This window comes from Ascaphus truei, chromosome 4 (genome assembly GCF_040206685.1).
Source record: "Ascaphus truei isolate aAscTru1 chromosome 4, aAscTru1.hap1, whole genome shotgun sequence".
Lineage (NCBI taxonomy): Eukaryota > Metazoa > Chordata > Amphibia > Anura > Ascaphidae > Ascaphus > Ascaphus truei.
In genome coordinates, this window is record NC_134486.1 from 20,353,038 (window position 1) to 20,378,363 (window position 25,326).

General features: G+C 42.0%; 1 protein-coding gene and 1 long non-coding RNA gene across 6 annotated transcripts in view; one reads left to right on the forward strand and one right to left on the reverse strand.

Annotated features, from left to right (window-relative positions):
• Positions 1–25,326, reverse strand: part of LRFN2 (leucine rich repeat and fibronectin type III domain containing 2) — a 584,899-nt gene that overhangs the window by 497,640 nt on the left and 61,933 nt on the right. The gene's annotated exons all lie outside the window — the stretch shown is intronic.
• On the forward strand, positions 15,815–24,296 carry LOC142491903 (uncharacterized). Its single transcript, XR_012800578.1, has 4 exons — positions 15,815–15,894; positions 17,412–17,885; positions 22,306–22,384; positions 23,693–24,296. It is a non-coding gene; the product is annotated as an uncharacterized LOC142491903 (long non-coding RNA).

A 25,326-nucleotide genomic window follows, 5' to 3' on the forward strand; every position in this document is an offset into this window, starting at 1 on the left:
TAGGTGTACGCTGGTATCAGTGAGGGGCTGTTCAATACCTGTCTCAGGTGTCAGACAGGTCCCAGATGGTGAAGGTGAAATGTGAAATAGATCATAATATGCTAGGTACAGACAAAAAGATCAGTATTTCAAACCAGTGTGTGCTCACTTTGCAAATCATGAATCCATAAATGGAAAGTATAGACTCTCTCTACAATCCAACATGTAGCCACCTAACAGCAACTGGTTAACTCCTGAATAGTAAAGGAGTGGGCTGTTAAACACAGAACACAATGTGCAGAGGCTCATAGACTCCTATAGGCAGTGTGGTTGTCAGTATACCTGTGCACATATTCATGAATGTGCGTCCACTGTCAGGAGTGCTAATGCCACTATAAAGCTGTGTATGGTGGAAAGAAACCTATCTAGTATGCAGAGAAAGGTTTCATGGTGGATACATGTAGTCACCTAACAGCAGCTAATTAGCTCCAAAATAGTAAAGGAGTGGGCTAATTAAACACAGAACACAATGTGCAGAGGCTCAAAGACTCCTATAGGCAGTGTGGTTATTAGTATACCTGTTTACATATAAATGAATGTGCTTCCACTGTCAGGAGTGCTAATGCCCCTATAAAGCTGTGTATGGTGGAAAGAAACCTGTCTAATGTGCAGGAAAAGGTTCCTTGGTGGGTACTGAGTGAGAAAGAGACACTGTTATAATACTGCCACAAAGCAGCACTGAACACACTGTTAGTAAACTGCTAAATGAGCATATGGTATACATACACAGTGAAATACCTATAGAGGTAAATATGGATTTTAATCAGTTAGGGTTAGGACCTGCGATATTATGTCATGCCTTGAAAGTGGCTCGCAGGCTTATACGCTTTGGCCAAAGGGTTAACTAAATTAGCCTTTTTTCAAGCGATATATAGGTATTTCACTGTGTATTTTTGTCACATTGGATGTTGCTCTGGACTTCTTTGTTTCTTGTTTTATACAATTAGCAACGCCCAGTAGCACTCCTTTTGACAGATACAGTACATACAGTATATATATATATGATAAAAAATCACTGGCACTCCAATAGAAATTCAATAATGAATAGGTGCATGTCCCATATAAATAATAAAAGTATACATTACCGCATAGCAGCAAAAAGGAGACAGCAATCAGGTGAAGGAAAATGAATGTGTTAAATACAGCACATAACTCCAACGTTTCGATCCCACAGGGGCACCACCCTGAGGAAGATCCCCCTGTGGGATCGAAACGTTGGAGTTATGTGCTGTATTTAATACATTAATTTTCATTCACCTGAGTGCTGTCTCCTTTTTGCTGCTATGTGGTAATGTATACTCTTAATATATATATATATATATATATATATATATTATTTATTTTTTTGTGGTAATTTTGGGGGGGGGGGTTGGGTTCTGAGAGCTTGCTGGGTATCTGTGTGTTTGTTTATCTTGTGTATATGGTCTGTCAAATGACATTTGATCTAGTTTTATCCAGCGCTACTGTAGCTGTAATAGCAGAAAAGCACGCCTAATCATGTAGTGCATGTTTATCACTGAGGCTATAAAGGAAGAGGTGCTGCACAATGTCCCTTGATAGTTGAAGGATTTTAACAAATCGCTATAGCGAGTGCTCAAGGTCAGAATGTTATGGCAATTGTCATGTGTAATAGAAAGCAGCCTGTGCTGTACATGCTTTCTGTATCTCAATATCTGCAGTAAGCTTGTGAAAGCTTAAAATCGGTTTAATTGGACTTTGGGATCAAAACTACCATTTACTCAATTTATTAACCAGAGCAGCAGGTCAGCATGCATCTGCAAATCACATTTAAATGCTTTCAAACATGAATAGTATACAAGAAAACGCATTTTTAAGAAATGTCTTTTTTTTCTTGAAAACTACTGTAGCATTGCAATCTTCTTAAATGCCGTTATCTATATGACAATTGAGATAAATGAGGTCAAAATTGGGAATTTAAATATATAATGTTACTTTTTATTGTTGTTTTCAGAAACACAATGGTGTTATAATTCCAAATCAATTTGGATATAGAGGCTACCCTTCAATTTGCCACAGAATCGAACTTCACAGTACTGTAAACATTGAACTTATTCAGGATGATTTGTAAATTAGTTTTAGCAGCACCTACAAATGCAAGATGCACCCAACGACTGCAAACACAAGAGTAATGCTGGACAATTATGTTTTGTAGAAGCCGCTCAGTGCTGTTATCAGTCTAAGAATACTATGAATAATGCTGTTTAATGAGAATGTTAATAGTGACCGGGCATACAGATGTTGCGTAGATAATTGTGTTCGGTGACGCTGCCATGAACACACATGTCACACGTCGGCGGTGCCCGTGACACCCAAGGATTAACAATGTGGGGGTTCCCATTCGGAAGCATGGACCCATGTGTTGTGATCATGGCAGACATTTAACTCCATTATCCTGATAATCTTTGCAGTGCTGTACTGAACAGCCTTGTATGGCATTGGCCCTTAAGAGGAACAAAGTACATCAGAGGTGCCTGTGGGTTTTTGAGGGGTGATTGGGCTGACCGCTCCCAGAGAGTCCAGCCCAATTGAAATAGAAGTGGAGTCCCCTCTTCTTCAGTTTATGTTATCCAGGGCCTGGTTGCTGCCATTTGATTTCCAGGAGCTGTGATCTGACCCAGAAGAGCTCAACACCTGCACTTTACAGTTTAATTACTTTTTTCTATTTTTATTGATTTTTCTACACATGTAAATTTCAACGCTTTCAGACACATTGTATATTAGGATCGCAATAGTTCTTTGCAGATACAATTTAAGAGTTATTAATGCCTATGCGCAATGCCAAATTGTAAATGTATATACATAAATCTCTTTAATTGCTTACAAGTTTTGGTTTGATCTCGAATGATCTGATCTCCTTGATAAATAAACCCCCTTCACTATAATCGGGGCATGCAATGTATTTTAAATGCATGCGTTGCCACTGCAGGCATCCAAGGGGTTAATAAACACCAGGGAAATTGTAGGCCATTTTTAAAGATCATTATGTAAAAAAAATAACAATGGGATCCATAATGTCACACTGGCAGTGCTATATCAGAGGCATTTGTACATGTATATCAGAATATTTTATTGGAGTTATTTCATCTTCCTCTTCCTTCTTACATCACTATTTTATCTCAGTTCTGCCTTTCTTTCCCGACCTTAGGACACATGTATAAAATGGACAACTTTGTCTTGAGACACTAAAAATATACTGGATATTAATAGATGGTTTCTTTAAAACAAAAAAGGAAGAAGCGCATGCTCCATTGTGCAATACATTTCATGCAACTAAACAGAAAAAAAACGACAATTGCTCACTCACTTAATGGTTGTTGTTAACACTTTTCTGCTGTTGTGGTTTGCAGTGCTAATTGGCAGTGTCTGAGGCGATAGTGAATGTATTCCTTGTGGAAGAAAAATATATATTGTGCCTTGATGGCATTTTTGACAGTAACTATAGTTTGTGCAGTAACTTTGATTACAAGAGGGTTATCTAAAGGTCACCAGTTACATGTCAGAATAGAAGACAGTGTTGTTAGTCAGACATAACAAGGGCCTGAAGGGACAGTGTATTAACCCCATGATGTAACCTCCACGTTATGGAGTCGGGCACCCATGGGGCCGTATGATTATGTCATATGCTAATTGCTCATTTTCTAAAGGAGATCGCGTCCTGTGGAGCGCTGAACTCCATCTGGCCATGGGAGGAAGGGAAAAGGAGGTGTTGTCCTCTTCCGTCCTGGCATCAGTGATGTTGCGTTCATGCAACCATTGCAGAAGGAGCAGTCGAGTAATCACGAGTATCAGAGGGGCGGTGGCACCCTGCGGCAATGCCTCCTGCAGCACTCAAAGGATTAAGGCAACTTTTTGGGAGTTATATCTTGTATCTCTTTGCATAAGGCCTCGGATATATAGCAGGCGCACGACGGAGCACGAGGCGTCACGCGCGCCTGCTGCAGAGGTGATCCGTGGCCTGGGGATCTGGAGGGGGTGAGGTGACACGAGGCGTGGCCCGTGATATCACGTGAGCGGTTCACCCTCATTGGCAGAACCGCGCAGGTGACCCAGTCGTCGTGTGACAAAAGCAACCAATTTTGTTGCGCGATTGCGGCCTGCCTCAGGGGCACAGACTTTTTGTATTGTTTGCGCCGGCGCTTTGTCGCGCTAAGTATTGCCGCGCCTGAGTGTGTCAAGCTCTTTGCTGTAATATCTGCTCCCGGCGCCTAAGCTTGCGATTTGAGGAGTGTGAGAAGCAGTGAGGGAGGAGGCACATGTCACATAGATTATAAAACATTTATCACAATGTAATAATGTGCACTGTCGGGCATAATTTTTTCTTACTTCATTCTGAATTAAAGTTTAAAATCGCTTGTTGGCTTCTAAAAATCTGGATCAGATGCAACTGTTTCTTACATTTGACACAACTGTGCATTAAATTTTTTTTGTAAAAAACATCAAAATACATGTACACTTTCTCTGCCCCAAAATTACAATTCTGTCAGTAATTTGAAGTCTACGTACTGTACAATAAGATGGAGAATAAGCTGCACAAACCAAGCGTGTTCTATTCCTTTGTCCATTGCACTTTAAAACAAACCTATTGACTATACTGTACTGTATGCATCTTCTGGAAAACTGCAGCAAAGTGCGTCACTTGACAATCTTGTTCCACTTGTGCCTTTAGCAATTTGTGTAGAGATGTGAGACCGTTTTCAAATGTGCTTCACAACGTTCTATTCACTTTTTTCGGTCAGTATTTTGCCACAATTTCACCACTTTCTGCTAGCATTTCATAAAAATGCCAGTAAATAGAAGTCTATAAATTACCTTGCACGTTGACTTTCAATGCTACCCCCCAAAAAATGGTCAAGCTACCTAATAATAATTTTGTGGCAAAACCCCCCAACAAATGTAACTTAATTTACAAACTTCAGTGAACAATTAACTCATTTTTTGGAGGAGATACTATAGGAGAGATGGTTTATAGCAATAGTGTGTCACAGATTTTACCCACAGATGGTGTAAGTTTGTGTCTATGAAATCTGGAAAACATCAGATATTAAAAGCTCAAATAACAAGCTTCCTATAGGTGCTAATTGAAACAAAACAAAATGCTTCTTGTGCAACAGGGGAAAAAATGACACAAGTCTGAAACCGCAGTTCAAGCTGCCGTTAAAATATATATATATATATATATGTTCCCATTCAATATGTGCATCAATACAATCTGCACACTGACAAGTGAGTAGCTAAGCTGCCGATCGATCTGTTCTCCTGTAATTGATCGCTTTGCTCAGGGTTATTTAATTCATGTATTGCTGCACTACATTACCGACGATATAAAGTTCTGTGGTGAAGATCATGGGACTAGGCAGTTACTAGATACAATTGGTGCACTGCTAGAGAGTGGGCAGGGCTCAAGACCCAGAGCTCAGAAGAGGAAGGGGATGTGACTTTGTAAATGGTTTCTATAGAAACAAAAATGCTTCCTACATTAGAAACATTAAAAATGTGTTTTAAAAAAAAAATGCTACGATAATTCTCATAGTACAGAACTGATTTATTAAAAAAAAAAACACACACACATATTGCTTGAACTGCAGCTTTGATATACTGTATAATATCTGTGTGTGTGTGTGTGTGTGTGTGTGTGTGTGTGTGTGTGTGTGTGTGTGTGTGTGTGTGTGTGTGTTACTACTACAACTACTAATAGTAATAATGATACAGCTATAAATAATAATATTGATTTACAGATGTAGACACTCTCAGTTCTCACTGCCAGGGAAAGCCGTGGTACCATCTCCGGAAGCCAGAAATTCTCCATGGGGTTTCCCATTTGGCAAAAACGACCCCTGGCATGGAGCAGCGGCTAATACTATCCGCAGAGCCACAGCATTTTTCTTTTCTTTTTTATTCGGCCCCAGAGACAGCAAGTCTGGCTGCATCTGCACTGTGCCCCAGTTCTGAATGAATAAATACGTAGCCCTATTGTCACGGGAGATCAGGTCTCGTAACACATTTATTACCGGGATCATATGATTGAGCAAAGCAAGGTCGTAAAATAAATTGTAATTTATTCCACGAAATGACATACACACAATGTAACACAATTACAGTGAAAATACACTTACTGGGATGGGGGCAAATGAAATAATTGTTTTCCAGAACGAAATCTTGAAAAATAAGGTCTTTAGGAGCAATTTCCCAGGAGTGGGAGTTGGGCTGAGTCCCCGCTGGCGCTGAGCGTGCTCATGCTTGGAGATCGCTCCAAGCATGAGTGCCAGGTTTCCTGCATGTACGCGCGTGGGGGGGGGGGCATTTTGGGAAGTTGAGCGCGCTGGAAAGTATAATTTTTTTGTTTATCTAAGGGCCGAGCATGTGTCCGCGCACGAGCGCACAAGCACAGCATGAGTGGGCACTTACATATATATATATATATAAGTAACCGCCGCAAGTGCCACCCACTCTGCGCTAGCGGGGACGCAGCCTTGCTCGCAAAACGGCTTGGAACTGTCCTCGGTCAGCGTTGCAAGTTGCCACCGCTGTGTACTCCGGCAGAGCTGCTTCCTTCTTTCTGCCACCACGGTAATGGCATTTGGAATCTTGGTATCTTACGAAATCTTTGAAGCTTGATGAATCTTTAGGTGAATCTTGGATGAATCTGATTCCCAATGGGCTGCAGGTTTTTTTTATAAGTTTCAAAACCCTATACCTAAACAGTGCAGCCAATTTCTCCATGTGAATAACTTTTCCCATCTATCCTGGAGTTGCCAATACTTCACAAACCTGGAAGAGGGGGCTTCTCATTCTGCTAAGGGCATGAGCAAACCTAGCACCTTTGCTTCTTAGCATATGAGACCCAGCCCCTCTACCTGGCGACAGTAAGTCTGGGCTGGCCACCATTTGCCAAACTGCCAAACTTTACACTAGGATGGGGGTACTTGAGGGACCCCTCCCAACTTAACCCCTTAGGGACACTAAGCCATTTCAACTCCGGACTTTTACAAACATTGTGGCATCAAGCCAGTGGGATGTCTTAGAAGTCCTGAGCTGCACATCCTCAGCTCATTTACAGTGAGTCACTACACGCATACTAAGTTGGGTGCTACCCTGTCTCCGGTGTCCTGAATGAAAGCCCAAAAATGCCTATTATTTTTAATACAATATTTGAGAGGGACTTTCATTCATTAATTTTTTATAAAAAGTTATAAAAATTAAGCTCTTGTTGTTTTATACGTTTCTACCTGAACGATGCGCACAGCACGTTTCAGAGCGCTAGGAGCTTCCTAACAAAAGTTAGCAAACAGCCGCTTTTATTCTTTAAGCGCTGGACTTAGAAACATGTTTACTCTCGCCATCTTATACCTGGTGGAAGAGACTCCAGACCCCTACACTGGGTTCTGGGGATTTGGGCATACACCGGGGGACCCTGGAATGTGATTTCCCCCTGCCAGATCTTATTATTTTGGTCTGTGCTGAAGCAGGGAGATTTGGAGGTGAGCCGCTAACTGCTTCCTAGGGAGGATTTTGTCCAGTGGTCTGTGTCTTCATGTCTCCAGGAATCTGGTAGGATTCCTGGGTACATGTTTCGGGGTAACCAGCAAGCATGGCCCCCTTCTACCCAAACACACCCTGACAACACTTTACCATAAAATTTACCATGAAACTCACACCCTGCAAATCTCCGCTGGTTGGCACTCCTGGAACACTAAAGCACCACATACATCTTTATTAAAATACAGTGCACATGCGATAACTGGGTTGCAGAGCTAACACTTCAAACTCCCCAATATGGCTCAAGGACACCCAGCCGTGCATAATACCTTTATTATTGGTCTTGGTACCCCCTCACCGTCACACCTATACATTTAGAGATCGCTTAGTGACTTTGTCCAACCTTTTTACAGTTACAGGTCCTGCACTGTAGATGTACTGTAGATGTTTATTCTTTAAAAATAACCTTTTGACAATGTTGCAACAAGGGCATTGAGCCTTTGAAATTTCCTGTCACTTCATATTTCTGTTGTTTTCCACATCGCATTAAAAAACATACATGACAGGAAAAGATAACCTTGCATGGGAAACTCTTAGTGGCAGATATAACTCTGCACTCCCCCTTATGAGGCACGTTTACCACAAATGAAGAGTGTGATAAGGGAAATGCGTGAATATATGAGGGAAGCAGAGAAAGGAGGTATATTATTCTGGGAGATGGAAAAATCCAAGGCTACAAATGGAAATTTTCCTTCACCATAATTCCAGCTCACACTTTCCGGCAGTGAAAAAGTCCCGCTGTTTCTACCATTACATGAGAACACGTTTTACTAACTGTATGTGTGACATTGCATATGTACTAAGAGTTTGGGAAGATTTATATTCTCTGTATAAAATAGAGTATAACATCTTGTTTCTTCATTTTTCAGAACACTATCTTCTGTGGCAGTGGGATATACTTGATAATAGGGACTTCTACGGGACTAGTAATGCTTTGTTGCAGAATACAGATTATATTATATTACTGTCTAATATCCGATAAAAGTGAGAACACTGAAGGGTTACGCAGTCACTTTAAAATAATTGAAGATTTTGGCTTTACGTATAATTAATGACGAAGGCTTTCTGGGGCTCAAAAAAAACTATGTATGTGGTGACTTAACAATATACTTTATATTTTTATGCAATATCCATGCTGTTATTTTATTTGCAGTTTTTACTATGATATTTGTGTTACAGTATTTTTTATAGTAACACAGATAAATTGCCCCATAAGAACATTTTATGACTAATAGATGAAATGTGAGATCTAGGGTGTAATAAAAACACATACAAATGTAGCCAGTGTCTTTTGATTCCAGTGATCACACAAATGTCACTTTCTAACTCGCCACTGAGTTTCCATAGGATTAATTGGCAGTGTTGTACCCTTCTCTATCTTGGATGTTCAGGAATAAGGGGCAGTAAAGGTGTTTTATTTATATTAATATGTGATTTATTTAAATTCACGTTTGAAGAGTGTCTCATTGAGTAATGACACCGACTCTGAAAACAATGACACTGAGTTTGAAGCAGGGGGGGGCTGGTCTAGGTCCTGGTGTTTCCTCCTTGACCAACTAACTTTATCTCCATGTGCCTTAAACTCAAAATATTACATTGTAAGCCCTTGGGACTCCTTGTGCCTGCACAATGTTATGTGCAGTGCAGTGTACACTGTCAGAGCTATATAAGGACTATATATATATTATTATTTTGTCATAAATGCTCAATAATTAGAATTTTTGACATTTTCATTGAACATTTATTCTGAAAATAAATGCATTCCTAAAATTAAGGGCCTCATGCAGAGAGCATCGTTATTTCAAAATTCGCCATTTTTTGTACAATTTCGCGCAGAAAACTGCAGAAAATGGCGAGTTACGAAAAACGCGCCAATTTTTTTTTTCTATTTCTAAAACTCGTCTCGCGGCTGGCGAGAACCTCCATCTCGCCATTTTTAAAACTCTCCGAATGCAGAGAGGTACGAACGGCATGTAGCGGCTGTTCGCGCCAGGAAAATGGCGCGATTTTCTCATTTTTGCCGCGCCAGGAAAAGTTGGCAATAAGATGGCACTCGCCGCCTATAGCAAAGGGGACAAAAAATGCGCAATTTTTTCTTTACACATTTCTGAAGCGCGCATCTTTCCCATTTAAACTCGCCACACGCATCCATGTTAAACATAGCAGAATTCGAACATTTCTGCATATGGAGAATAAAACTCTCCAAAAAAGCTACTTTTTATGAAATTCGCCAATTTTAAAATTCGATGCTCTCTGCATGAGGCCCTAAAACAGTTTTTCTATTTTTCAAACTGGGATAATTAATATTGTTATCACAATCATTTTTTTTTTATTTTGTTCTCTCTCCCTCTGTCTCCATCTCTCCCCTAAAGCCCTATTTTAGCCTTTGACATTTTTGAGTGGCAGACTTATTCCAAATGTTTGTAAAAGTTCCAAAATGCGCAAAAAGAGTTTAATGTTACCACAAAAAATATATATAACAAAAAGCACCAAGGTGCACAGAAATATCTCATCACAATCTGGCTAAACAAAAATGGATATTATAAAGTATTAAAAGGCCTAAAAAGTCCTCAATAAGGTAAATGCCAATTAGTTCATCAGGGGTAGGTGCTTCTTCAAGGGTTTTCCAAACTCTCTAGGTTTGAAGAATAGTGCACTGCAGTGGGTTAGAAGAGCATGCACATCCCTTTGATTGCACAGATTATATTATTCAAATGGCTAAAAGTAAAAATGGGAGAAATTCCCACTCACATACTTGGGTGCAATCAACAAGCGCACACCCAGCATTTGCACCACGATTTGGATGTCTGTCTCTCTTCTTTTTCTATGCTGTCTGTCCTGCTGGATGAGTCTCCTCACACTCCAGCTGATCGCCGTGCACGCGGCTATTCTCTTCCCGGATTCAACGTGCTGACTTTCCGAATTACCGAAGAGAAGATGCAGGGAGCTGCAGCAGATGTTAGGGTGCACTGGTCAATCTGGAACTAATTTTACCATGTTCATAAAGTTATGCAAAAAGTTGGACATCCTTCCTAAACAGCGCAGGGACATTCATTAAGTCAATGTTGGACCTTTAACTGAGAGGCTATTTTGCTTGTACTGTGCTTAACAACAACTTTATTTCATATAGCGCTTTTGTCCCAATGGCACTTAAAGTGCTTCACGATTACAGTATTGTGCATGTTAAGAAGCATTAAACATACAGTATGTAACACAAATTCCCCCCTCTGGGAGATTTTGTTGCTACATGGAGTGTGGTGGTGCACACCTCCTGGCTCACAGTAGATCTGAGTCTTCCGCATGGTGGTAGGGGATGTCAGAACAGGCTTCTGGGGTAATAAGTGATTCGTATTCACGGTGACAGCGCCTCCATCACTTGCAGGCCCCAGGGATGTGGGGAGCAATCCCTGCAGGAGAACTTCTTTACCCTTCCCTGATAGATTGCAGTCTCAGGCCGGAAGGAACACAATTTATTGCACACTGCAGATCTTACAGCATTCACAGCAGCAGGCAGTTCTTAGGGCCTTCACCCTCAGGATGTTCCCTGGACCTTCCCTCCAAGCCTAGGGCACTTGAAGCCATCCTAGCTCTTCCCTTACTCCCTGGTCAAGTAAGAAGTGTAGTCTCCCACTCCACTCCCCCAAGGGAGGGAGTACAAACTAGCAGAGCCCTGCAAAGTTATTCGGGAAGACAAGCCTCTCTCAAGGGAAGAGGCAAAACTGATTAACTTTAGTAGTACAGGAAAAGCAGGAACCAGGTCTGAGTCCCTGATTGGACACAAGGCCTAGTTGCACTGCCTGCCTCCCCTGTGACTCACTGAAGCTGCCTGGGGCGGGGAAAACCCAGGATCAGTCCTCGCAGGCCTGCATTTACCAGGGCTTACTGCCAGGAGAAGGGCAGACTGGTAGCCAGAAACCAGCCCTGGCTACACAGAATTTTGCAGGCAGAAGTACCTGCTCTGTAATCTTTGTCTTTGGCACAGGGAGATAAAGTGACTAGCCCACGGTCATAAGGTGCTGACACTGGGAAATAAACCAGATGCCCCTGCTTTAAACTTTTAGTGTCATTGCTTGCACAGTCAGTGCCTTCAATTACTGAGCCGCTCCTTCAGTCAAACTTATAGTATTATGAAATACTTACTCTAGTAAGCACCTATTTAGTTTTCCGTCATATTGTATTTTGTAACCTGCTTGTGTATAATAATAATAATAATAATAATGCAATGGTTATTGAATGACACATGCTCAAATGCCACTATTATATGTGAAAATGATTTTGCTCACACCCCTCTCAAAGATGAGTGTAGTTTCAGAAATTAGAGAAGGTCGAATTTTTGGGGTGGATTTGGGCCCACCGCGGATCAGCTGGTTCCTTCAGTCCACGGATTTCCACGGATCAATCTCAAAAGGGGCAATTGGCATTTTCCCAAAAAGATTTTTTTATCATTCACAATTCAATCCACGGATTCAATTGGTAAAATCCACCAGCAGATTGTATCCAATGGCGGTTTCTGATCCGTACGGATTGAAACTGGAACAATCCATTGACGGATTTTGCACCACGGAACGGATTTTGAATGGAAAGCTCTGGAAATTCCGTAAAACCAAATTTTGACAGTTTTGCCCAACTCTACTCAGAACTATCAAAACCACATACAGTACGGAGATTAGTGAAACTGGTCACTGCTATCACAAGTGCAATTTGTTTAACATCTCACTCTGTGGTTATTTATGAATGTCTCCAAACTGCAAAACTGAGGAAACAAAGTTGAACCAAATAATCGAAGCAAAACATTGCCATTAACATCACTGGATTTTTTTTCCCGTTAACAAATATGGTGTAGGGTTTTTGCACACGTGTTGCTGCATTTTTCAGCAGAGAGAGGTAGTTATGATTCATGAATTATTAATGACCCCAAGAGGCTCCATCATCTCGTATCCTGCGAACCAAAATTCACAAGCCACATTTACTAAGTGGAGCGGCTGTATTTCACTAGACGCCATGCAGTCTATTAAAGTCAATGGACGTACAATGGAAAATGTCTTATGGAATAGCACCAATAAGTACAAATGGCCCTTGATGTCAAAGTTTGTCGTCCTTCTTAACAACCTTCTCCAAGCAATGTAGTGTAGATTGAAAAACTCAATTTGAATGTCTAACACATATTATTTTAAAAGCCTTCCCAAATAATGCATATCATATTGAGCAAATAATATTATTCAAAGTAAGCCGTTTTTAAGGAGAAAATATAAAATAAACACAGTATCACTCTACGGGGACAAATTTACAACAGTAAGGTTAATCGTCATAAAATGAACACTAGATTAGTTAGCATGCTGTATCTGCTTCCCACGATGGCTATTTATTTTTAATTATAAGCCTTTGGCAATGACACATTTCTATAATAAACATCTGTGAGTATAAAATTGCTTCCTGTGCAATTTTATTTTCTCAGTGCAACTGTTTTTCTTCCAATGTTCCACATTTATTAGCTCCTGTTTTATCATCCATGGATACAGCATGGATTACGCACTATCCCTGATGTGTCAATCTCACTTTTTCATCCATGAAGAAAGATTGCCATGTTAAATTAGTGTTACACACCATGTTTGTAACATTTCTGCCTAGTATGAAACCAAAAACAATTAAGGTACAGTATGGAAAGTAAAACGTGACAAAAACCCCGCACCAAGGTTCAGCAAAGACGGGATAACCAGAGTGTGTCTGCATGTCTTCCACACCCAAACCTGCTTTTGCACCCCCTGTGTGACCTTTTGCATGTACAGCAACTATTCACAATAATTATCTGCAGATTAACCACTCTTTGACATGTGACAATGGGGTGAATGAAGCAGATTTCAGTACATGGCTTCTCTGTCTTCGTTGTGATTTGTACAATGGATATTTCTTGTCTTTTCCTATCCCTCATAACCTAATTGTGTCTGGTTCACCACCACCACGATCATTCAAGATCAGTGACCAAACTTTTGAGTCAAAAAGGACAAGACAGCATTTGTTTAGTGTGTCCACTGCTTCTGTACTTGTATAGAGCTTAAAATAACATGTGCAGTGTCTGCACATGAACTCTTGTCTGCACCATAAGCATTGGAAGATAATGATTCAGATTTACTAAACGATGCTAAGCTTCATCACACGTTATAGCCCATTCTAATTAATGGACCAGAGTGTGTGCTAAGGCTTAGCTCCCTTTGGAAAGCATAATATTTGGAGTTGCATTACAACATTATATTTAAGATGATCTGCAAAACTGTATATTTCACTAAGGCACATCTAAAATGCAATCTTTTCCTAGTGTTCTTCACTTCCTCTGTCAACTGCATTTACTATAACAATTAATACAAATGATTACGAATACCACTAAACATCGGTCACAGTAACACGGCCTTCTTACATTCCTTGATATGCTATGGGAGGGGATTTGGTTGTGATCAGTATATCAACTAAAACTCTTTAGTTGCATGGGAAATTGTGATTATTCCAGAAAACATTATACACTATACAGAATACTGATAATAATATGCAGCGGTGAAAGTAGGCCGGTCCAGTATACGGTACTGGTAAAGCAATATGTGCCAGTACTGCATAAAGGTATGAATCTAACTCTACCTACCTCTCTCTCCATCTCCTAATGTCTCAGCCTGTTTACTCTGTGCTTCCCTCCCTCTGTTTCCCTGCATCTACCTGCATCTCTCTCCGTGCTTCCCTCCCTCTGTTTCCCTGCATCTCTCTCCGCGCCTCCCTCCCTCTATTTCCCTGCACCTCCCATTTTTTTTCCCTGCACCTCTCTCAACACCTCCCACCCATTTCCCTATATCTCTCTTCGTGCTCCCCCCATTTCCTTGTATTTCCCTGCATCTCTCTCCATGCCTCCATCCCTCCATTTCCCTGTATCTCCCTGCGCATCCCGCCCTCTGGTTCCCTGTATCTCCAAGCGTCTCTCACCACGTCTCCCTCCCATTTCCCTGTATCTCCCCCCGTTTGTTTCTCCCTGCATCTCTCTCCATGCCTCCATCCCTCCGTTTCCCTGTATCTCCCTGCACATCCCTCCCTCTGGTTCCCTGTATCTCCAAGCGTCTCTCTCCGTGCCTCCCCCGTTTCTCTGTATCTCCCTGTATCTCTCTCCGCACCTACCCCCATTTCCCTGTATCTCCCTGCATCTCTCTCCGCACCTCCCCCCATTTTTCTTTATCTCCCACTATGCAGTATAATGATAATAATATGCAGAGGTGAAAGTAGGCCGGTCCAGTTTACAGTACTGGTAAAGCAATAAGTGCCAGTACTGCATAAAGGTACAAATCTAACTCTCCCCACCCCTCTCTCCATCTCCTAATGTCTCTGCCTGTTTCTCTCTGTGCTTCCCTCCCTTTGTTTCCCTGCATCTACCTGCATCTCTCTCCGTGCCTCCCTCCCTGTTTCCCTGCATATCCCTGCATCTCTCTCCCTCCTCCCTTCCTCTGTTTCCCTTCATCTCCCTGTGTCTCCATGCCTCCCTCCCGCTGTTTCCTTGCATCTCAATGCATTTCTCTCCCTCCCTCTATTTCCATGCATCTCTCTCCCCCCTCCCTCCCTCTGTTTCCCTGCATCTCTCTCCGCGTCTCCTCCGTTTCCCTGCATCTCTCTCCGCGCCTCCCTCCCTCTGTATCTCCCTGCATCTCCCTCCCTCTGTTTCCCTGCATTACTCTCCGCGCCTCCCTCCCTCTGTTTTCCTGCATTTCTCTCCGCGCCTCCCTCCCTCTGTCTCCCTGCATCTCCCTCCCTCTGTTTCCCTGCATTACTCTCCGCGCCTCCCTCCCTCTGTCTCCCTGCATCTCTCTCCACACTTCCCTCCCTGTTTCCCTGCATCTCTCTCCGCGCCTCCCACCCTCCATTTCCCTGTATCTCCCTGCGTCTCTCTCTGTGCCTCCCTCCCTCTGTTTCTCTGCATCTCACCCTGCGCCTCCCTATGTTTTCCTGTATCTTCCTCCGTACAGCCCTCCCTCTGTTTCCCTGCATCTCTCTCCCCGCTTCCCTCCCATTTCCCTGTATCTCCCTGCATCTCTCTCCATTCCTCCATCCCTCCGTTTCCCTGTATCTCCCTGTGCATCCCTGTATGCGGTATGTGGCACCGGGCTGAAAGTATGAGCCGGTAACATAATTACTTGTGAGAGTCAAAGCAGGACTGCAGGGGAGGTGCGCCATCTAGCAGCCTGACCCGGAACTTCCTGTCTGCTGCTATCTCACGGCTCCTCTCTCCGTGCTGCTCCTGCTCTGACTAAAGAGATTCTACTACCGGACAAGGTAGGCATGGATGGGAGGACTGGGAGAGATATGAGGGGGTAAGGGAGAGATTTGAGGGGAGATGGGAGAGATGTGAGGGGCTGGGTGAAATGTGAGGGGGCTGTGAGAGATGGGAGGGGGGCTGTGAGAGATGTGAGGGGGCTGTGAGAGATGGGAGGGGGCTGTGAGAGATGGGAGGGGGGCTGTGAGAGATGGGAGGGGGCTGTGAGAGATGGGAGGGGGGCTGTGAGAGATGGGAGGGGGGCTGTGAGATGGGAGGGGGGCTGTGAGAGATGGGAGGGGGGCTGGGTGAGATGTGAGGGGGCTGGGTGAGATGTGAGGGGGCTGGGAGAGATGTGTGGGGGGGGGTGGGTGGGCTGGGAGTGATGTGAGAGGGGCTCTGGTCTTTACCCCCCCCCCCCCCCCCACACGCACTCCTGTTCAACTGAATAAAAACATTTTTTTTAAAACATAAATATAATACATAAACATAAAACATCTCTCTTCCCCCCCCCCCCTGGTGGGAGATAATCTTTTACTAAAAATGTTGAATCCCTCCACTGGGTGGGAGAGGGGGTGCTTGATGATGGGGGAGATCAAGGGTGCTGGGGAAGATGATGAGGGGGAGTTAAATGAGATGGTGATGAGGGGGGTTAAATGAGATGGTGATGAGGGGGGTTAAATGAGATGGTGATGATGAGGGGGTGAGGAGATGATGATGAGGAGGAGGGTAGTGGTGGCATAAAGGGGGGTGAGAGGATGAGGGGGTTTGCGGTCTGAGGGCGTGCGCTTGCTGTGCCGTGCGTGCGCGTGGCACTTATAGTTGGCTGAGGTTAGGGCAGGGAGCGTGGAACCGGCCGACAGGGGGAAAGATGAGGAAAATAAAGATTTTACGCCACTACCACCACTGAAATGTGTGTGTGTGTGTGTGTGTGTGTGCGCGTGTGTGTGTGTGTGTGTGTGTGTGTGTGTGTGTGTGTGTACGTACAATGTTAATAAATAATTTATTAAAGCATTTCTTTATTTATTTCAAACGTATTTATAACACACACACGCACACACACGCATATACATACACACAGTACCTCACTCGCTCACAGCATACACACAAGAAGCATGCGTCACGTGCACGCGCGTTCGCACGGGCGCGCACACACTATAGAACGGAACTGAGAATTTATAAACTTGTTCAAACAGTGTGTGTTTAAAATGTTCGCATGTGCAACATAATGCCTCAATTTGTACATTGTGTGGCTATTTTCACTTCTAATTCGCCACACCTGTGGCTACATTGAAAAATAGGTTGCCCACACCTGGACTATACTGTACTTTGGACTCATTGGACATTTCATTCACTGTTTGGGCGCTGGTCTGTATTTGTTTTTGTTGTGCTCCTTCTGGTGCTGGATCTACCAGTCCTTACCTGGCTGCCCCAATTTTCTTTTCTCAGCATAATTTTGTCCCTATTGGTATTATTGTTTTAGGATTAGCACAATTCTTTTTGTTACTTCTTGTGCCTTCGCTCTTTTCCCCCTCAGCTTTATCCTGCTTTCCCGTGCTGAAGTGCTGGATTCCCAGCACTGAGGCTTCTGGTTCCTGCCTCCTCCAAGTGGAGATTGTTCCTGTGCTGAAGTCCCTGTACTGAAGCTTTGTGTTCCTGTGTCTCCTGTCTTTTCCCCATCGCGCTGCACCACCTACGCTGAAGCGTCTTCACTGAAGTTTTCCCGTTGCCGAACTTTGCATGTACCTCGACCCTGCTCCTGTGCCACCTACCTCGACTCCGGCTTGCCTATGGACTACGCTGCTGTCTCCAATCCTGACCCCGGCTACGTTTGACCACGGAATTTGCAACCCGGATCCGGCTTTGTGTTCTAAGGTCGGTGTGTTCTCATCCCCACCTCAGCCCCGCGGTCCGGTCCAGGTTTGTGGTGAGCACGACTGTTACAGACAGGGAGTTCCCTGCTGCTGTGGGCCTCTCGCTTGCGCCGGGAGCTAAGCCCAACTTCCCCAAGGTAAATGTGTGTGTATTATTGTTTTTATTTTATTTTGTGGGGGGTGGGTAAAGTGTATATTTTGTGTGGGGGTATTATATTGTGTGTGTGTGTGTGTGTGTGTGTGTGTGTGTGTGTGTGTGTGTGTGTGTGTGTGTGTTTTGGAGGGGGGCAGTATATTGTGTGGTGGAATTTTATATTGCTGGCGGGTATTATAATTTTGTGTGTATTGTTTGGTGTTTAATATTGTGGGAGGTATTAGTGTGTGTATTGTTTGGGAGTGTTATTGTAGGGGGAATCGTATGGGTATCGGGGGAGGGTAGATTGTGTGTTTGGGGGGGGCAAACGAGTGAGGAAGCGGGATTGAGTGAGAGGGGGTTCACTGAGTGAGAAATACATGGAGGGAAGGGAGGGAATAGAGGAGGGTGGGAACGAGGAGTTGTGAACAAGGGGAGGGGGGATAAAAAAAATCTACTTTCACCACTGATAATATGGAAACAGTAGTAAGTGTTAGGGAGTTTTGATATACATATTTAAAGTATTTCCCATTTAAGTTATGGCATAAATAGATATTTCAGCTAAGTGCGTTGCCCTCTGACATTTTAATCTGATAATTCAATCTCTTCTAAAATATGCAACAATGCTTTAGATGTACCTGGACTTTGTCTAGTTATTTAACAAATGTGATTTCACTGGCTGACATTAGGGGGGTATTCTAAGAGCTGAGGGTTTGCCCTTGTAGAACCGCGAGGCTTGACATGCTTAGAAGTAGCAGAATAACATTTGACAATTAGCTGTATGCTGTAACACAAATAAAATCTCGTCTTTTAATATAACATTTTGCACGGTTAAACAGGCAATCTGTGTGGATTGCACTTTATTTTGGTTTCAAGCAGAATTAACATAATTTTCCATATTGAAAATAACATGATTAAAACAAAACTTCTGAAAATAATTTGAATGTGTATAATATTTAGTGAATTATTTTATTTCCAAAGTATAAAGTGCTTCATATTTTGAGATAACAAATATGCTGATAAAATCCAAATCTTATTAAGCCCTAAAGTGTGTCAGAAAAATGAACATGACAAACAAAATGAAATAGGTCATTGAAGTAATTAGTTATCTCCACCCCAATTGGCCCAAAATATCACATTACATTTTAAGAAAAAGGGCTTCCTTCACTAATAGCATTAAATAATAAATACATTTTAGCTTACATTTAAATAGAGCATGTAAACCATCCAAAGATGTGCTTTGCAACTTCTTCATAGCAAGCTGCAATATACAATAACTATATATAGTTGTATGCGCCATATTTTGACAAATAATACAGCTCAATATACTTCTTGACCCCCCCAAACAGGTAAGAATTTCAGGATATTCCAGCTTCAGAAGTAGGGAATGGAAAGAACACTGCTCACCTTAATAATCTATACCAAAGTAAAAAGCGGTGCATGGAACTGTGAACTAGTAGATAGGATTGGTCAGAGATGACCAAGAGAAAGCGTTCCCATAGGTTGCACTCAACTAAATTAATAACTCTGAGTGATAGTATATGTACACAGATAAATCAACTATATTAAACCATATGGGTATAGGAGGTTAAAATACAAAACAAAAAATTATTTATTACTTAATTTATACTTATACATACACAAAAGGTAAATGATTTACCTTTTTGTGTATGTAATAAGTATAAATTAAGTAATAAATAATAAGTAATAAATAATTTTTTGTTTTGTATTTTAACCTCCTATACCCATATGGTTTAATATAGTTGATTTATCTGTGTACATATACTATCACTCAGAGTTATTAATTTAGTTGAGTGCAACCTATGGGAACGCTTTCTCTTGGTCATCTCTGACCAATCCTATCTACTATTCCAGCTTCAGCACAGGTGGCTCAATCAGTCCCTGCTTCAGCACAGGTAGCTCAATCAGTCTCCGACTGAGCCTCTGATTGAGCCACCTGTACTCAAGCAGGAATATCTTGAAAACCTGTCCTGTTGGGGGGTTTGATGACTGAAGTGAGAACCCCTGCTAAAGAGGTATCACAAACTCCCCCCAAAAATGCATTATTATCTGAAGAGAGACCGTTCCCAATGATGTAAATCATTGATCATTCATTGGGTTCCATGTCTTCAAATTGTGTTAATAAAAATTAAGCTATTTAAAATGGGGGTTTATAGAGGCAGATATTTGGGTCATGTGCCTTTCAATCAAACCACTAGCCATTGATTGAGACAATCAGGCATGCCATGTGGCCAGTGTAGTTCATCTGAATGTATTTGTGTATAATAGTAATTATACAGTATAGGGGTTACTATGTTTTAAGCAATGCATATCAGGAGTTAGACAGTACTGTAGATGGGCAGAAATTACAATAGAATAGTTCATTTGGCATATTACTTAAGTGCATGCTCAGCAGAGCTGAAATAGGATGTGTGACTTGTAATGATGCAATTATTTATCTATTGAGGTTATCTTCCCAACCAAGAAAAAATTATGTTTGTTATTTGAAGTGGTTTCACCTTTTTTTGAATTAACGTCGCCAAGCGAGTTCGCACATTTTTTTGTCATTCTGCTTGGATTTGCAAAGCCGGAATGAGGCCACTTCTATACAGTATAAAAAAAGCCTTTCTTGCACAATTCGGATGTGTAAGATGAGCTTACAGAATGCAGGGACATGCATATCCAAGCAAAGGGGCCCATTTCCGGACAGATGTGCACTTCTTGCAGCTACTAGGTAATCCCCCTAAAGCTGAAGACTCTAAAGTAGGAGTCTCACATTCAGTCATCAAGGGCCACCATCAGGCCGGTTTTTATGGATATCCCTGCTTCAGAACAGGTGGCTCAATCTTTGATGTTAAGCATGAAAGAAGGCTTTTTATTATGCAGCCATATTACATTATCAGATCTGAATGGTAGAATGCATCTTGGGGCCATGCTTATTCCTTTAGCCATTTGCTTTGCATGTGCTTGAATACAATGGCTGCAACTTAACATCCAATGCTTGAAGGTGAACGCTGGTCAGGTGAAAGAGGAGATAGGAGCTGTTAATATATTTTCTCACCTAGTTATTTCAGTAAACAAGGTGCTAAAGAAAAAGATATGAAAGATAATGGGGGGTTTAAAGTGAAGACATTTTGCTGTGAGCATAACACAATACAGCATGATCTTTACCTCTAACAAGGATAGCATTAAAAACACCAACATACCCACTTATTACCTCAGACTTTCCCTTGTCCCTTAGGCTAAGGCCCCGCTGCCTCAGTCAGCGCACCCGCACTGCAGACAGGCAGCGCGCTGAAAGGCAATCGACCTCTACCTGCGGTCTGTATCGAGCGGGAGCTGGAGCGGGAGGGGGCGTGGTTTGAGCGGAGGGTCTGTCCGTTCGTCCGTCCCCCCTACACACACAGCTTCCCTCCCGCAGCTCCTTCCCTGCTCCCCTTCACTCACACACTCACAGGCACTCACGTACTCAAACACACACAGGCAAATACACGCGGGGGGGGTGAATCGGAGCAAGTGGGGAAATCGGACGGGGGGGGATCGGAGGGGAATCGGAGCAGAGGGGGGAAATCGGAATGGGGGGGGAGTGAATGGAACGGGGGGGATCGGAGCAGGGGGGGGGAATCGGATTGGCTGCTGGGATCCAATCCGTGATTGGTTCCCTTGCATGCCACGTGACGCGGCACTCGCCGAAACCACAAGCTCCTTGTAGCTCTGGCTGGCTGACGCGTCACAGCACGCAGTCAGCCACGCCGGAAGGAGCCAGCGGGGACATCAAAAACAGGGGCAAGCAGCTAGTGGCCGGCGGTCGCGTGGCCGCGAGCACCGCCGGCCGCAGCGAGACCAAAGCCTAACTCAGTGGCCTCGTCATTAAAGATAAGTATATTGAAGCTAATCTATGCAATACTGGAATAGGGTTAGGCGTGCTACAATTCTGCAATTCTTTCTTGTATTAACAAAAATGAATGCGGCAAACACATAATATTGCAACATAAATAACTCACTTCCATAGAGTTGTTATATTGGGAGGGATGGTGACATCACACTAACCCTACAGAATACTCGGGGTTAAAGAAGGCACTCTCAAATCTTTAGGGCCATATTTATGAAGCCGTGCGAAGGTATGAGAAAACTTACATTGCTTTAAGACATCTTATGACCAATTCAGTGAATGATTGGACCCCAATATGGCCCGCAATCTCAGTCTTATTTAGTCCTTTCTAATTGAAATACTGAAGCGTTATGTTTCATTTGTTAAAACTGGGATAAATGAGGCTAAAAAAAGAAACACAGAAAACAGAAAAGTGCTAACAAGTCATTTTGAAAGTTTGCCCTAAAATGTTTGTAAATTAGTACTGCACTGTACTGCTGTGTGGGGCTAAGTCTCTGCTTTATGTTCTGTTTATAATCCACATTCTTAATAGGTCTTTTTAAAGGAAACGGGGATTCGTTTATTATTGAGGTGGAGATGAACAAGTAACACTGTTTATCCTCGTTGTAAATGTAAGTGACTTTCAAAAATATATTCATTCTGTTACAAATATCACTAGTTTCTAATCCGTGTTGTCCTGCATGAGATACAGCGCAGTTTGTGTATTGCTTGTGTTGCTTTGTTTTGTGTTGTCAAAGAGGCCAGCTAAGCTACAAATTATCTACAGTTATTGCTTGTCTGCAGAAGGCGATACAAATCTGTGAAACGTTACCTATCAATTCTGATAGTGCGGGTCATCGCAGTTTATACATCCTCATCCTCCTCGAAAATCAAATATTACAATAAAGAAGCTGAGAAAGCTCTGGGTGGGAAAACAATAGGCTTTGTGTTCCAAATTTCCTTGTGAAAACGATTGCATATAATGACATGGGTTTTGTTTAAAACTGATTAATGAATAACCTCCTTGGACACCCTGTGCTGCTAGTGTCCAATCTTCCTTCTCAATGGCACTGTTATATAGCCCTAACATGCCTGCTAGTTTGAGATATACTGTAGTAAAGGTCACTAACATAAAGAACATGGCACAGATGTTGGAAAAGCTTCAAGCTAGAAAATTTACCTCCCAACATCTCAAAACTATTTATAGTCCAGAACATTAGCAATCAAACCACATTGTTTAACCAGTCCTAGAGAAGAGGCATCTAGAAACTCAGACTAGAATTTCTGATTGTTCACCGTAGCTCAGAGAGACATATGTATAGAATTGTGGAACAGTGTGAGCCGTGTAGGAGACAGGACTGCTTTAGTTAAATTAATAATGTTATTAGCTTACTGATATTTAAGATATCATTCTAAAACTATTTTATAATTTTAGTCATATTGAAATTCAAATTACAAATGCAGCAGACATTCATTACCCCATTAACGCAAGTTAATGCACAAAATAATCCGTTAAATAACACGGCTGATGTCCTTGCCCTTTGTATTAAATAGCACTACCGGTAAATAACGCACTAGCACTAACGCAGCAACATTAACGCAACTCATTGCCTTAACAGGTGGAATAATGTCTGCTACATCTGTAGTCTCTTGATCCAAAATACCCATGATACATTTTGTGTACATTTGACCAATTTTCCCTAAATAAATAATTATGCTGAAGATGTTAAATAAAAGAAATAGATTTAAAAAAATGACATTTTATTAGTTTTTAGTAGTTTTTAACATGTAAGGTCAAGATTTAGTTATGGAATATTGTAAGCAACTACATTGATACAAAGTGGCCAAGTCTACTTCTTCAAAGCTACTAACATAGTAATCAGTTACTATTGCATGGCATGTGTGAGGGAGTGAAGGGTTAAACTCCCTCACTCTTGCAGGCCCAGGAGACCACCCCCTGCTTGCAGCTCTCCTAGGGAGTTTCAACCAAATCCTGATTGAAGATATTTAAAGGGCAGTCTTCAAGAGGTGAGTCTTTACCCAACATGCAAGGATGCTCACCGGGTGCTCCAAGAAGCTTAACATGCCTGCGAGGATGTTGGGCTTGTCTGTGACCAAGTTCAAAAGCCTGCTAAGGAAACAGGACTGGACTATCTGCAAGACGGAGAGGGATTACCTCAAAACTCATTGTCAGCACCTCAGACAAGGACTGTAATGTTGATTACAGATGTACTGTACTGTATGCTGTATTGTTTAGAGTGGAAATTAGCAGAGTTTACCAGTCAGTTAGTCTGGGCCTGTTCTGTTTAGTTAGTCTCCCTGACATGGACAAGGCTTTCCTGTTTATGGTCTTTCCTTAATGGGACGGTATACTATGTCCTCCTTTCCACCTCCCCATATCCCTTCATTTTTATGTTCTGTATCCCCCTCCATTTCCTTCTATACTTTTTCTTTTTAAATGCTCTAAATAAGCAAACAAAAAAAAATATGGACTTTAGTACATTGTGAAATAGGCTCTGTTCCAGCAGATTAAACAGAGATGGCCGAGTGGTTAAGGTGATGGACTGCTAATCCATTGTGCTCTGCACGCATGGGTTCGAATCCCATTCTCGTTGTATGGTTTGTTTATTTTCTGACAATTAAACACATTTTCTAACGCTTACCATACCTGACAGTGACTCTGTTCATTTATTATAATTTCATCCTGAACTTCTAGTATGAGAGACGGAAGGATCATAACAGTACTGCACTGTTGAAATAATAATGGTATCAGTGGACATGCTGATCACTACTTTAAATTAATAAATCAACCTGCAAAAAAGAAAAATGTGCTTAAAATATAATTAAGTGCTTACAAAAGAAATACTTTCAAATGTGAAAGATAGGCAGCCTGAAAAAAGATTGATACAAATCTAACCAATGACATAAAAAAAAGGACATTTGGCGCCTAATTATACTAAGTGAACATAGAAAAACTATGTGAACTAAGTGTCCAGAAAATAAATAAAAGGAACTCCAACCATAAATAGTCCAATTTTTTTTTATGATATCTTAACCTATCATCTTCTGTTTTTGCACCCGTTTTGTAGCCAGGAGTTTAATAAATGACCCCCTTTTGTGATTGTTTTGCCGTCAATATTACCATTTTTTTACTTAATAAATAGAGGTTTTTTTTGCTAAAGTTTCCTAGCAACAAAACTGGAGAAAACCCAGTAGAAATATCATCATATTTATCAAAGAAAAGGAATACCATGGAAAGCTGTTTGAGTTTTTTTCTTAGATAAATCTGATTTAATTCAGTTTTTGCCCCAGTTTAAGAAATAACTCCCAACCCCAAACTCTAGCCCTAAAGAAGAAAAAGCCAAAACAGCACTGTTGGAGACATGTACAGAGCGATAACCAGGCAGGTGAATGTGAGGGAAAACAACATTGTCTATTATTTAGCCCGCGGCTTTAAACATTCCAGCTTTTTGTCAGCATGCAAAATAAACAAAACAGGCCTATCCCTTGGTAAGGCCTAACTCTCACTTCCCAGTCCCTATCTGCAGGGCTAGGAGGCTAGGCCTCTTACCAA